This window comes from Poecilia reticulata, linkage group LG7 (genome assembly GCF_000633615.1).
Source record: "Poecilia reticulata strain Guanapo linkage group LG7, Guppy_female_1.0+MT, whole genome shotgun sequence".
In the NCBI taxonomy this organism is placed as follows: Eukaryota; Metazoa; Chordata; class Actinopteri; order Cyprinodontiformes; family Poeciliidae; genus Poecilia; species Poecilia reticulata.
The window spans coordinates 472,632-486,285 of NC_024337.1; the positions used below are offsets into that span (position 1 = coordinate 472,632).

Genomic DNA, 13,654 nt, shown 5'->3' on the forward strand with positions numbered 1-13,654 from the left:
GCCACAGCCCTCAGCGGTGGAACCTTAATGTGGAAAAATGCTGCCAGTCTGCAGTCAGGCCCTAGGAACAACATCTTGTCATCTTTAACAGTGTTTTTATTTTGAGGCATGTACACAAGCATTACATCGTTTTGGTGACAGCAGTTTTTCCAACATAATCTAAGCTTCGTGCTTCTGTAAGTAGTGCTGTAAAAAGCACAGAACAGGTGTTGGCCTAGTTGGAAAGATGCAGTTTGCTAAGTAGGATCTTCTGTCGTTTTGGTTGATGTGTGGGTTTTTTCCACAGGTCATGATGTTCAGGTCTGAGACACTTAAAAACGTAGGTGTGAAAGTTATATWTAAGATGTGATCAAAGCTGCATTTAGTTTAAAAGGTTGAGTTTTAATTGTTTCGGTGGACATGTGCAATACATCTTTACAATTTTTAAGTTTCTTTTCCAGGTTTTCTTACTTCAGATTTATTATTGTGTTAAGTTGTCTGTGCACAAATAAATCCTGAAAATGTCCCTGTGTACCTTAGATAAAGCACAAGACCAACCCTAACCTTCACCACCAGAAAACACCCACAARAACAAATGACCCCTTAGTCAGGGGGAACWTTGATCTGAGAATTAYATTTAAGATAGTTTCACTGTCTTTTAATTTTAAAGTTGGGTAAACATGCTATTGATATGCTAAGTGATAAGCTAATTACCATGTGCATTAAAAACTGTATTGTTTTTCTTTGTATTTTAGTCATTTAAACAATAAAGAACACTTTCAGTCGCAAGGTTTAATAGGATACAAAAATGTAAATAAATTATCACTTCAGCTCTTACCTTGTTTTAAACACATAGCAGTCATATTGGATTTTGAGTCTAGGGTTGGAGAGAAATTTAGTTTTAAAATTGTAACTTGTAAATGTAAAATTCTGTGTAAAATGAAACACAGAATTGATCTCTTCAAATAGACATCTAGCACCAATGGACCAAACACCCTAAAGAAAAAAGGTTCAAATCCTGTTGTACCACTGTTTCCAAATGTCAGTACGGTGGCACTTAGAAACTTTGGTGTTTCCTAAAATTGTCTTACTTCGAAAAAGATTATGAGCCATTTTCCTACAGGATTTCATACAAAGCTGTTCCCCTTTTTAGCTTCTGGATGTTAGACATTGAACAATTCAGGACTTCCCACTGGTATGACACGTGGTGTGATATTTCTTATCTCAAGAGACACCCAGTTCTACAACAGAATATAATACAAAGATGATAACCATCAAATTTTCCATGTCAGCAGCTCCTCTGTTTCCCCATGGCAAATATTTCCTCCATGCTTCCTCCTCGGACTCAGGGATTCTAGAGGCAGCGCAGCAACTCGGAATGCAGTTGACTTCACTTTTTTTCACTTCACCTCGGATCAGCGGATCAAAAATTTGATCCAACGCTCCACCCATGAAGAAACGAGTCACCCGGTTATTTCTTTGTGTCCCTGCCTTTTACTTTAGATTAGTTTTCTTTTCTGTGAAGCACGCCTGTGTGATCACACTGTGTAGGATTACAATACATGTTCCTGAATTGAAGCTGGCTCTCACTGTGCCAGGCTCCGCTGACTGTACTCTCCCCTAGGACGATGTCTTGTGTGTGTGTGTGTGTGTGTGTGTGTGTGTGTGTGKGTGTGTGTGTGTGTGTGTGTGTGTGTGTGTGTTTCTGTGGAAAAACCCGGTGAGGTCATGGCTGTGGCTGTAGAGTTTGGTTACATGTATGTTGTCCATCCAGGGCAACGGACACAGGGACCTTTTTGCCTTTGTCTTGTTTTTTAAAATATTTATTTCTCTTTTCTACGTTAACAAAAACGCACAGTCACATCTACCTGTGAGGTTTTAGACGCTTGTGGCTGTAAGCAGTTGAATGTGGAAGCAGTGTGATTCTAGACGTGTTAAACATTAGAAAATACCATTTTACTAATTGCGAAAGCTTAGAGAACTGTTCTAATCTTACAGACTTCATCCAAATACTTTCAGATTACCAGGAGAACATCCCGTTTGTACCACAATGTCTTAGTTCTTCTGAAGGAACGCTGATCTTTATTTTTTCCATGCCTGAAAAAGAAGCAAAGGTCTGTTTAGTTRATGCAAAGCTTTTCAGATGCCTTTGCTAAAACTTAAGTTGGATTTTAAAATGCTATAGTCCGTTTCCTTTTTCCTGTTTTAGAAACATGCTGTGCTATTTCATGAATTTGAATATTATTGAAGAGTGAAATAAAATGTTTAGTTCATTTGTTTCAATAACCCAGTTCAAGTTTTTGTTTATGATGATTTTATGTTTGCTGCCAATGAAAGCCAACATTTAGAACTAGAATAATTACATTGGAATAAATGCACTTAATACAATGAGTAGAATATTACAGCAATAAAAAAAKAATTTTTAATCAAGGAATATGGGCCTAATRAAAAGTATGCTTAATACCTGTTTAAAGGTTTTTATTTCCAAAATGTACTTTTAATTCACCAAACGAGCCTCATCTGAGTGCATATTTTAATTTAATGAGTCTGACTGAAGACACATGTGTTATGCATGTATTTCACATTAAGTGTTACATTAAGGAAAGTTAGTCTGCATTGCCTTTAGCATCCTTTCAGTAAGACAGCAGATTTGCAAATTGTTATTTTGTAGTTGTAGCTCTGTGTCTGTGAACTCCACAGTTGGGATTGATTATTAAAATTTCMATTTTCTGAACAACATAGTTTGTTCACTATGCCATTTAGTCTTGTAAATTTTGTGCCAAGGCAGACCTTTTAAATATATTTGTAACATACCGATGGGGAAAAATCCCTAAAATCTTTAATATAACCTCTCCACAGCAAAATACAAAATAATCTTGAACTCTTTGTTTTAAATGTTCCCCTATTCTATTTTTTTCTTTCCTTTTGGTTCACAAAACYAGAGTATGAAAAGCTTCTGATTGTAATAGCTGCAGTTGAGATCACGTATCTTCTTCCTGGTTGTGGTTTCGAAATACTTTGGTCAGCTGATGGTGCTTGTTCCTGCTGCATTGTAGAGCCAAAGGAGGAAGAGTTATTTACAGGCCTTACACTGCAATCATGAAAAAGAAAGAAAAAGAATGATTAAAGATGTCAGAAAAGGTTATTTAAAGATTTTGTACAAAGTAGGGTACTTCCAGTTGGTCAGTCATCATCCTTAACTACATAGTTTCAAAATATTCTAAAAACATTTTTTAGGAAAGCCAATATGATTTCCAATTAGCTGTTTATTGACAGTACACTTTTTTTTTTTTTTTTTTTTAGTTGAAGACCGTCTGTGTTTTCAACATGGTCCATGGACCCTGTAACCTACAGTTGTAGAAGTCAGATCCTGAATAACTATAACTCTGAATTTAGCACATTCTTGAAGGTGCAATGAAAGTTTTAAATRGCTAAATCACCTTCAACCGACGGGGTTTCAGTCCGATTCTCCAAACACAGAGCGATCTGAACACTTTCTCCCTCCAGTTTATGGTAACCCATAAAGACTTCACGAAACCCTTCACAAAATATACTAATCATCCCTTTAARTAGAAAATAAAAAGCTTGGTGATAACAAAAGAAAGTTCTGTTAATTTTTTTTCATTCTGTGTTCTTTTAAAACGTACGGTACACATTTTTTTTTGGGGGGCGGGGTGGGTACTTAGTAGGATAACGTTATTAATTTGTAGTAGTTTCCRCCCAAAATTTGATTGGCTTTATCGTCCTGATTTAACGGCCACATCAGCTTCTGCAGAGGCATTAAAGTAATATTTAACCATGGGGACTCTTAAAGCTAAGCTGCAGTGCACAGTCAAGCTGCGCCACAGTTGTGGTAGTAATGCTAGTAATAGTAGATGGCGTTGAAGAGGGGGGTGGCTATTTTTGCCCTGCTGAACAAATGGCTCAATTGTCCTGCCTCTAGGTGCATGAAATCACTTGATATGTCAGGGGTAATGTTATATAATACTCTCAGTGGGGCCCCACAGGACTGTGTATGTGTGTGCGTGTGTGTGTGTGTGTGTGCACGTGCGTGCGTGTGTATGGAGTCATCTAATAGTTTTATTTCTCTTTGGTGTGTGTGTGTGTGTGTATGGCGTGAACATATTAGCTGTATTGTGGTGTAAGTGGGATAAGGAGACTAAGTGCATGCGGTGTGACCTGAGGTAACCCTGTCTGTAAGATTTTATTAGTGTGTCAAATCAATTTATGTGGCATTAACCTTTGAGCTGACGGCTTCTTGCTGTTTTCAGCTGGGAATCTGTTCTGTTACTGGCCTCCACCCACCGTCTGGATCCCCCTCAACACGTCCTGCCGCCCCCTTCCCCTTTTGTCTTTCTCTGCCTTTTTCACAAGCACATGCATGTTGACACACTGATCCATTTGAAATTCACTCAAGTCGATGGGATTATTTTTGTCAAGGATTTATTCTTGTGGCATTTGGTGTTGSTGAGAGTTGTGGGTGGTGGGGGGAATAACCTTTTAATTTCCACCTCAGTCCCACCCTTCTTCTTTGGATAAAAAAAWTTTTTTTTTAGCTTTAAGAAATTGTTCTTTAAATGACATTGGGGAATAAACCCAGTCTTGTAAAYTGAGTACAATAGCAACTGATGCCTATTATTCAGTCACTGTTCTATGTTTTTACTCACTTTTGCATGCTAGGAATGTTTCTCATCTTGTTCACAGATGAGACAAAAATCCGTTACCTGACTCCGTAGAGACCCGTGCTGCTCACATACCAGTCTGGCCTTAGTCACAAGTTTTCCAAAGCAGAGCTCTCATTGTATCCTGATATTGTCTAGCCTAAAGCGGATGACTGAGTAATGATTCAGCTCACATTCACTCCAGATCAGCATGGTGGCTGACACTGACCTCGGATCGGATGGCTTGCTGTGGGCTCGGATGTAACAGGATCTCCTTTCATCCGGCCAGACTCTTGAATTTGCATGTGACTGCGAGTGTGTGCATATGAGTGATGGATTGTCTCAAGTCAGGCTTTCAGCTTCAGGCTCGATCGGATAACTGCAACACAATTCATGTTTATTTACTGGGACTTCTGAATGTGGGACATTATGTTAGTGCTAGTGCCAGTGATGGAGCATTATTTGTTAAGCTCTTTCATTCTGATTGTGCAGAAATATATACATTACAGAAATACCTGGCCCATTTTTAATGTCTGGCTTCTCTTTGCTGTGTGACTAACGACGTGTTCATCTTTGAGAGCAACATTTAAACAGTGGCAACGTGTAAAAAATATGACTTAAAAATAAGGTATTTTGTTATGGGAAATTTCTGCTTCTTTCATCAGCATGTCTTTTTTTGCTCTTTGCTTTGAGATTCGGGTCATCTCTGGACATTTTAAAGTCAATGCCAGTTTCCTATTAATCTGCTATTACAGCTCATGTTTTATAGTGTTCCAAATAAATGACTAATTTAAACTAAAAATGTCTAATTAGATAACCTAATATTTGCTCTAAGTGATATCAACAGAGCCTGCGACAGACTGGCGACCTGTCCAGGGTGACCCCGACTCTCACCCGGAACGTTAGGAGGGTTGCTGGAGATGGGCACCAGCAACCCTCCCGACCCCACTAAGGGACAAGGTGTATAGAAAATGGATGGATGGATGGATATCAACAGAGTTGTGTTTTCTTCCTCCTTCTCTTCCTGACAACCAACATCATACAGACATCATGAGAACATTCTGTATTTCTTCTTCTTCAACCTTAAACATCATAGAGCTGAACTGCAAGATGAACTACTCTTGCTACCAGCATCAAAGTACCTTCATTGTGTTGATAGTAATTATTTGCAGTAATTCAGTCATTTTGTGATCCTCCTTTGAGACAAAGTTTTATGACTTTGCTCCACATTACATCTTAAGGACCCTTTTGGGAGTATGACACAATAAGAAACATGGAGTAGATAATCACTGCACGTCAACTTATACACTTTTACMAGGGGTTTAATGGTGTAATCTTTATGTCATATTTTTCTCTCTGAATGTTGCCTCTTAGGGTTCATTTAGTTGCTTTAACTTCAACTCAAGACATTTTGTGTGTATCAAGTGTTGGTTTGTTTTTAAGCCCTTGAACTAATTTTATACACATATCTTWCCCCAGTAGTGCAATTTCCCAGTCCTTTAAAACAAATACTGAATTGGTATGCATATAATGTGGATTCAGCAAAACAGAAGACTTTTTTTGTCTCTTCCTTTTTTTTTTGGTCGTGCCGTGCATGTGCCTGTGTCTGTATTCATCCCTGAGCAGAGTACAAATTATGTGCAGGAATGCTAATGTCTTCTTCCTTTGTTGTCCTGGCAGACTGTYGAGTGTGACTGTGCATATTCAAGAGCCTTTTATTTTCCTGGAACACGTTAACCTTTACCAAGAAAAGGATATAGATTAAAAAAAGAAACAAAAAATAGCTAAAATGGAAAAGAAGGTAAAAAAAGTTAGAGCCACATAGTTACAGCTTCTTTATTCGTTTCAGTCATAAAGAGTTGTAAAAAGCACAAATCTCACAAGAGCGTAAGTAAGACACGTAACCCAATGTCAAAGTTTGTCAACAAAATCCCACTTCCCACATCCGAGCGCTCCAGCTCACAATTGTTTTGTAATAGCRCCAGGAACCAAACCTGTTCCGGTGTGGCAGGTGGCCAACTCAACATGTTGCACTCACACCAAAATATCTGAGTGAAAAGGTCATGCATTCAATATTGTGTCCTAAAATCTTTCTTCTCATTTGGAGAGCAGAGACGTCCATCTCACATTGTATTTCTGTGCAGACAGATCTGGTGGTTTTGCTTATTTGTTTGAAACTTTTACTGTACCATGACTCAACACACCAACCAACACTTTAAAGTGAAAAGGACTTGGAGAGAGGGTGCTTTATGTCACTTTGTGGAGAGAAACCAAACTGTATTCTGCCTCTAGTGCTTATAGAGGCTTCAGGAGGATTAGCTGATAAGAATGAGTTTTTCTCTCATTCTTATCAGCAGCAAAACTTAAGTAGACTGTTGTTTCTTTAAGCTACCAGTCTTTCATCCACACTCTGTTCCAATGTTGTCTTCACGACTCACTGTTTTGATAACCTGCAAGATCATTTGGTTCATGTCAAATAAATTTCCCTTTTTGTGTCGCAGAGGGCTTGTGAGAACAGCTTTGAGCAACAGATGTGCGGTTGGATTGGCATCTGTTTGTCTGGTCAGCCTTTGTGCGGCTAACAGGTATTCCACGTTTGTGTGACTTGGAATGATAAGGTGGACTGAGAGGTTTGTGAACAGAGGGAACAGGGAACAGGGAGGGAGCGAGGTTCCTGTTAAATGAGCTGCTGTTGAGTGGTTTTGTTTGTTTTGGGAAATGTGGAGAATGCGTTTGATGTTGGAGTGAACAGAGGTGAGAGAAAGTTAGAGAAATGTACTTGATGCAAGATTTAGATTATTTAGACTTTTTAAAAAATGTTTTACATTAGCACGTGGTAATCCAACATAGATGGTGGGATCAGTGACAGCGGCATGTATCTCCTTTGTTGTGGTGGAAGCACATAATTATTCGCACCAATGTGGAACTATAAATATGGATGCAATAACACATCCAGCTCATAAACTAGGAAAAGATTGACATTATTTTTCAGAAACACTTTACTCTTTTGCAAATAACTAAACAAAACACAAACTGCGTTTTCAAAATAATCAATAATTGGTACAGAATAATCCAGTCCACATTTTGTTTGTCTATAAATGTATTTTCCTTTTACATTAGTCTAATTCAACCAGGATCCTAATGCTTTTTAGCATGATAAAGATTTTTTGAAATCTCAAAGTGCAGTGTAAAACTATCCAGTTCAGATGTTAACGCCCTGATAAATATTGATTTGTAAGTGGAGACAATCAAATGCAGTCCGGATTCACTGTTAGAAAGTCCCTGATGCYTGCTAGCAGTTAGCCAGTGGAGATTTTCATGCAGAGTGTACAATACAATTGAATCATGTCCTCCCAAGTGTCAGTAACTTTGTTTCTATCTGGCATGCAAATTTTGAGTGAACTTTTAGAATGTCGTAAAAAAGAAAATGTGAAGTAGGTGTGTTTCCATCAACCAGATACACAAAGTGGATTTTGTGTATCTGGAGTAAAGCACAGTAAACAGTAACAAGTTTGCTGTGCTAGAATTAGTTTGCCAAAGATGTTTCCATCTCACTGCTAGTGCATTAACCTTTTTTTTGGAAAAGCCAAAAAACACTTTTTTTGTGAAATTAAGTTTTTTTTATTTTGCCAAACGTTGATGGAAGTGTGACTCTATTCCCTTTTTACTCTACTACTAATAGGAGGAGTTTTGCTTTTAAGTCAGACATTATTTAACTGTTTTGATTTAGTCCACAGACATTGTTTTTTAAGATCATGTATTTCCTCTTCTCCTCTGATCAAAATTAGGCAGCCAGTTTCTATCTTGTCCAGACTTGACAACTGTTAGAGGCCAGGCACAGCAACCCTCCCAGCCCCCTCAGGGCCTGCCTCTCTGAGTTCTGGAGTAGATTTCAGGACTTTATTATTTGTTTTTAAATGGTCAGACCCCTGGTTGTTTACCTGACATATTAACCTTTCATGTACCAACTTGCTGCCTGGGATCACTTGGTGTGTCACTGATTGATAGCCTGTCACCAAATGTGATTGGGTTGTTGCTATTTGGCTTCACATGCTAAGGAATGCTCCTTTGAATGACTCAGACAGTCAGATAAAGTGGCCATTTTTAAATTCTAATAGTTCCATGGGATTTTTAACTATCTAAATAGCTGCTATATTATTTATCAGTTACTTCAAACCTGATGGGGGGTTGGGGCAAGTAAACCTGGTGGCCCGCCAGGCTGATGATACACTGGGGGAAATGTTGATTTACCAGGTTTAACCAAATACATTGTGTTTAATGTACGTWAGCCATAACGCTTAAAAAAAAGGACAAAAACAAAAACAATAGAAAACATTATATAATATTGTACAAAGGTGTAATATGACATGACATGAGTTTATGATATAGTAAAAYGTATTAATATCTAGCCTGTTAGTATCTTAACATCTAACTTAATTTTGAACAGAGCTGTTTATTTTATTTTATTTGAATTAATTAGATTAAAAATGAAAGAAGTAAAAGTAGCTTCAACAGTTTGATTGCATGAAAAACGCAAACATAAAACTTACTTAGGCCAACAAAAAGAAAGTTAGTAAATTAATGTATATTGATTGTAAAAACCTCACAAAAATTTGTGAATATGACTATTTTTTCAGGCCTTGACAACACCACAACATTCTCTTTCACTTTGGGATTAATATATGGATCATCTGAGACGAACGCTGGTGGATGTGGATGTGTGTGTTTTGCTTCTTTCTTGTGTATACGGCYTGTGTTTCTACCAGCCATCGATCTCTTTACAGGATCCAGAACAGCTCCTGTGGTTTGGGTTAACCTCTCTCAGGAGTAGGGAGATTGGTTTTGCTTCGGTCCATCATCTTTTCTGACATGTTTCTGGTCTGCAATGATCCCAGTGAAAGAAGCACCAAGTATCTAAAAGTACTGCCCAGTTCCTGAGTTTTCCTCATTCTTAGAATAATTATCAGTTTTGAGCATCAGTCAAATAAAGCATCTTAGTTTTGTCCTTATCTCTGTTGTTATCTCAGTTCTTACATTCTAAACAGTCTATGTGAATTAAATCAATTCCCTCTCTGTTTGACAATTTTCAGAATCAAAGCATCAAATTAACATGTTTTGATGGAATTTAAATCTAGAATTCAGAGTTTATTGCTCCATAGATCTTGATTAGAAGACCTATGCTGAATGAGGCTCTTTAGACGTGTGGGTTTTGGGAACTGCAGCCATTTGTCCAACCGGACTGCACACCTGGGGTCCTCTGTGAATGACACCAATGATTGTTGTTCCAGGATTTTCAGCTCTAGCCAAATTGCAAAACTGAGTGGAGTATGACAGAATGACAGACATCCATTTGTTTATGCAGTGTGTGAGCACAGCCAGTGTGTGAGTTATGTAAATACATCTATTATTGACATGTTGGTGGAATGTTAAAGTGCGTAAGATGCAGCCGAACAGGATATTGTAACTTATGATGATTGCTCGTTTACAATGTCACAGTGTGTTTATGTCTCTTTAAGAGGAAGATGCATTACATTACCTTTACATTAAAATAAGCTTGTCGTTCCCTACTCCATACCAAAATCTTGACTATATTGAAACTATTTACAAAAATGGATAGTCATAAATGCCATTTATTATTTAATACTTTCTTTTGTTTTCTATGAGTGCAACAATGTGTGCGTCCATTTCACAAGCTAATAAGATGCACAAAATATAGTGGAAAATAAAAAGAGGTTTTAGCACTGCTTTTAGAGAAACTAAAAATATAATTTTTTTTCATTTTCAGAAATGCAATAAAGATTTCATAGAGAATTTCTGACACATTTGACAAGTTCATATTTTCAAATGTTGTTTTGCTGCTTTTTTTAATCATAGTGCCAAAATGGCTGTTCTCTTTGTGTTCGACACCCTAAAGAAAGATTTGAACACCCTCTGCTTTCAATAATAATTTTTAGGACTGTTCAAGTTTGACCAACTAGGACTTGAAATTTAAATGTTTAATAGGTGCTGACTTAACAAAAACTCTGATGCGTAGCACTGAAGTAGATGCTAATCTTAGCGTTTTTAGCAGCTAACGGTTAGCTTGTCATCATATTCATACAGTGTTATTAAACTGCCTTAATTTTGTTTTTTTATGCTTTCACCCTTTTTTTCTACACAGAATGCCATCAGATAAAGATGGCGGAGGTTTCAGACAGATTGTTCAGTCTTTCTAAGAGTCTCGATGCAGCAACCTCACAGCACTCACTTTCATATTCGGAGCTGATAACTTGACCTTATTTTGTTAGACACAATCATATGCTTTCAGCAGCTAGTTATCACATTGCAAAACTGTCACTTTGGTCAAAAATATAAATGTAATCTTGATCTTCTTGTAACATCTGTATGATATGATCCTACTCTATTCCTTTCCCTCCTCAGATACGAGAGGAAGATCTCCTGGATTCAACTGTTGTACTGACTAAGGAACTGAAACAAGGTAAGAAAACAACCTGCACATTTAAGGAAGTATTTTTACTCTGATTTAGTTTCTCCTTCTTTTCTTCTTGTCTTGAGATTTACTCAGTGAGTTGGTCACAAATAGTGAAAAAAGAAGACATCTTTCCAACAGATCAGATTGTGGTGTGCTGCAACTTTGATTTTGGGGGATTTTGTTTTATTTTTATTTTATTAAATTTTTTTCAGATAAACCAATCATTAGATTTATCTGTCAGGTTTATAAACTTGGCAGACTATATCTAACAATTCTACATCTGGCTTAAGTCCTGTTACTTTTGATTGGATTTTCAGGTGTTTTGCATGTCTATAAATTTTCCACGATTAATGAATTTATTTACAGCTGCTTGAGTTGGTGTTGTAACATTTTGCAGTTTGAGTTAAAACAGTGTGGGTGTGAAACCTCCGTGGTCCAAATGTTTTGTTTTATTTCCACCAGTACTATTCCAGTGTAACACCAGCTGGTGATGTTAAGAGCAGAAAGTGATCATTTACAGAGCTGCTGGCAATAAATTAAGCTTAAAATAATGTTCATGAATGCTGTCCTACTTAATGTTCCAAATTACATTTACAATGTAACTGGTGATAATAAAACCAACAGTTCAAGATCTGGCTGTTATTAAGGGTAAAGTTGAATGTTTAGAGGAAGTTTTAAACTTGCAGCATTTTTGGCTGTTCATCTCAAAAAGCTGCACCTTGCAAAACTGGTTATTTGTTCAGGTCAAGCAAATACTTGAAATACGTAGAGATGGCACCGGTTTTTAGGTACCAAAGTCAGTGTTCCTGCAGTGGAAAAACAATAAACTTATGCGCAGCGAGTGGCTTAGCATTGCAATGGATTTGGTTTTAGTCAGGGTTTTAGATGCAGTGGAGCCTGTTGTGTACTTATACATGCTGTATGTTCATAAACATTAATAGAAACATTAATGGTGATGTCATTACTGATAATTGTTAGCATGCTGATCATGACATTTTGTGCAGAACAGTGTTCATTTGTATTCTGTGCACTGTTGTAGAGTTTTTTTTTATGATGGCTTTTACTTATATGTTTTCAAATCTTTTTATAGCCAAACTAAATCCAATGAAAACATTTGGCAAATATTTCTTTTATGTAAGATATAAAACATTAACAGACCTCATTTGTTTGCATACTTACTAGAAGTGTGTTTTACTGAAAGAGGGAATTTCCAAGGAATGTTTTTAATTTTCCAGGGTATGTCTTACTTTCACTTAGGCAGGTGAGATGGTTGCCAGGATTAAAGCACACCAAGTTTGAAAAAGTGTCAAAACCACCAAAAGTTTTCAGAACACCTATGATGYGGACAGACTAGTGCAGTCCCTGTCTTTCACCAGTTGCCGTGACTCCAGATTAACCAGCTGAAAAACGGCTGTGCAGTTTTCCTTGCTAACAGAAAACCCATATTTCATTGTCGTGAAAAGCAGAGTCATGGTGTGAAACAAATGAATTCCACCTTTTTCTCTTGGCTGTGAAATGCTGTTTTAAAGCTAAAATAAGCTGTGGACACAGTGTCTCTGACTCCACTTAGCACAACCGACTAACCAGTGAGAATCAGTTTGTTATAGACGTCCAGTGCATCAAGCCCATTGCTGTAAACATGTAAAATAAACATGGAAACTCCTACTAAGTTTAGTTTAATTAATTTTTTTAAATGTATACATTACATTATTTTAGAAGCATATATGTTAATTTTCTGTTTCAAATAAAAAACAACTAGATCATGTTTTGTGTAGATGCCATTAAAAAACATTAAAAACAAGAGATTTATTTCATAGAGACAACGCCTCAATGACTTATTGGCACACTAAAAGACAAACAAAATCAGAAAATCTAAATTATTTCAAACACTTATTAATGTTTTTCCATGTTTGTATGTCTATGATTGCTGTCATGAGGTCATACAGTTCCCTCAGAAAGAAACAATAAATAGTTGTCACATTTATTGTGATCATAATTCTACTGCAAAATATTGTGATAAACCTCTAAGCCCTTCTCATTCACCCCTTCTTACCATTTATGAAATTCTTGTTAAAGTTTTGAATCCACATCTGATTTTGAGCAGGGTGAGAGATTTCCATTTTGTCCTTGACTGGAACATAAAATCAGAGCCTCCTTAAAAAGCAGTCTGGTACGGGACGGAGCCAGATACTGTCCAGAGACATGTGGATGATTTAGGTTCCTCTGGTGTCCTCACTTAACACTGTGTTTTGTTCTCAGTCAAGAGCCCGGTCCTCATCTATCTGTCCTCGTAACACACACACCCGCACACCCACACACACACACGCATAAACACATGGGCATAGAGACACATGAGCCATGAAATAGCTCTGAAAGCTGTTGACAGCAGCACACACCACCATTTACACTGGAGCACGTGAGTTTGTACYAGCAAAGTAGGGGTGTACAGGTCCTTCTAAAAAAATTAGCATATTGTGATAAAGTTAATCATTTTCCATAATGTAATGATACAAATTAAACTGTCATATATTTTAGATTCATT

General features: G+C 37.2%; 1 protein-coding gene across 1 annotated transcript in view; it reads left to right on the top strand.

Moving 5' to 3' along the window:
* The window catches only part of hdac7a (histone deacetylase 7a), a 62,189-nt gene that overhangs the window by 3,406 nt on the left and 45,129 nt on the right, over window positions 1-13,654 (top strand). The window contains exon 2 of the mRNA XM_008413106.2: window positions 11,061-11,118. The gene's annotated coding sequence lies outside the window, so the exon portion shown is untranslated. The remainder of the gene's footprint in view (window positions 1-11,060; window positions 11,119-13,654) is intronic.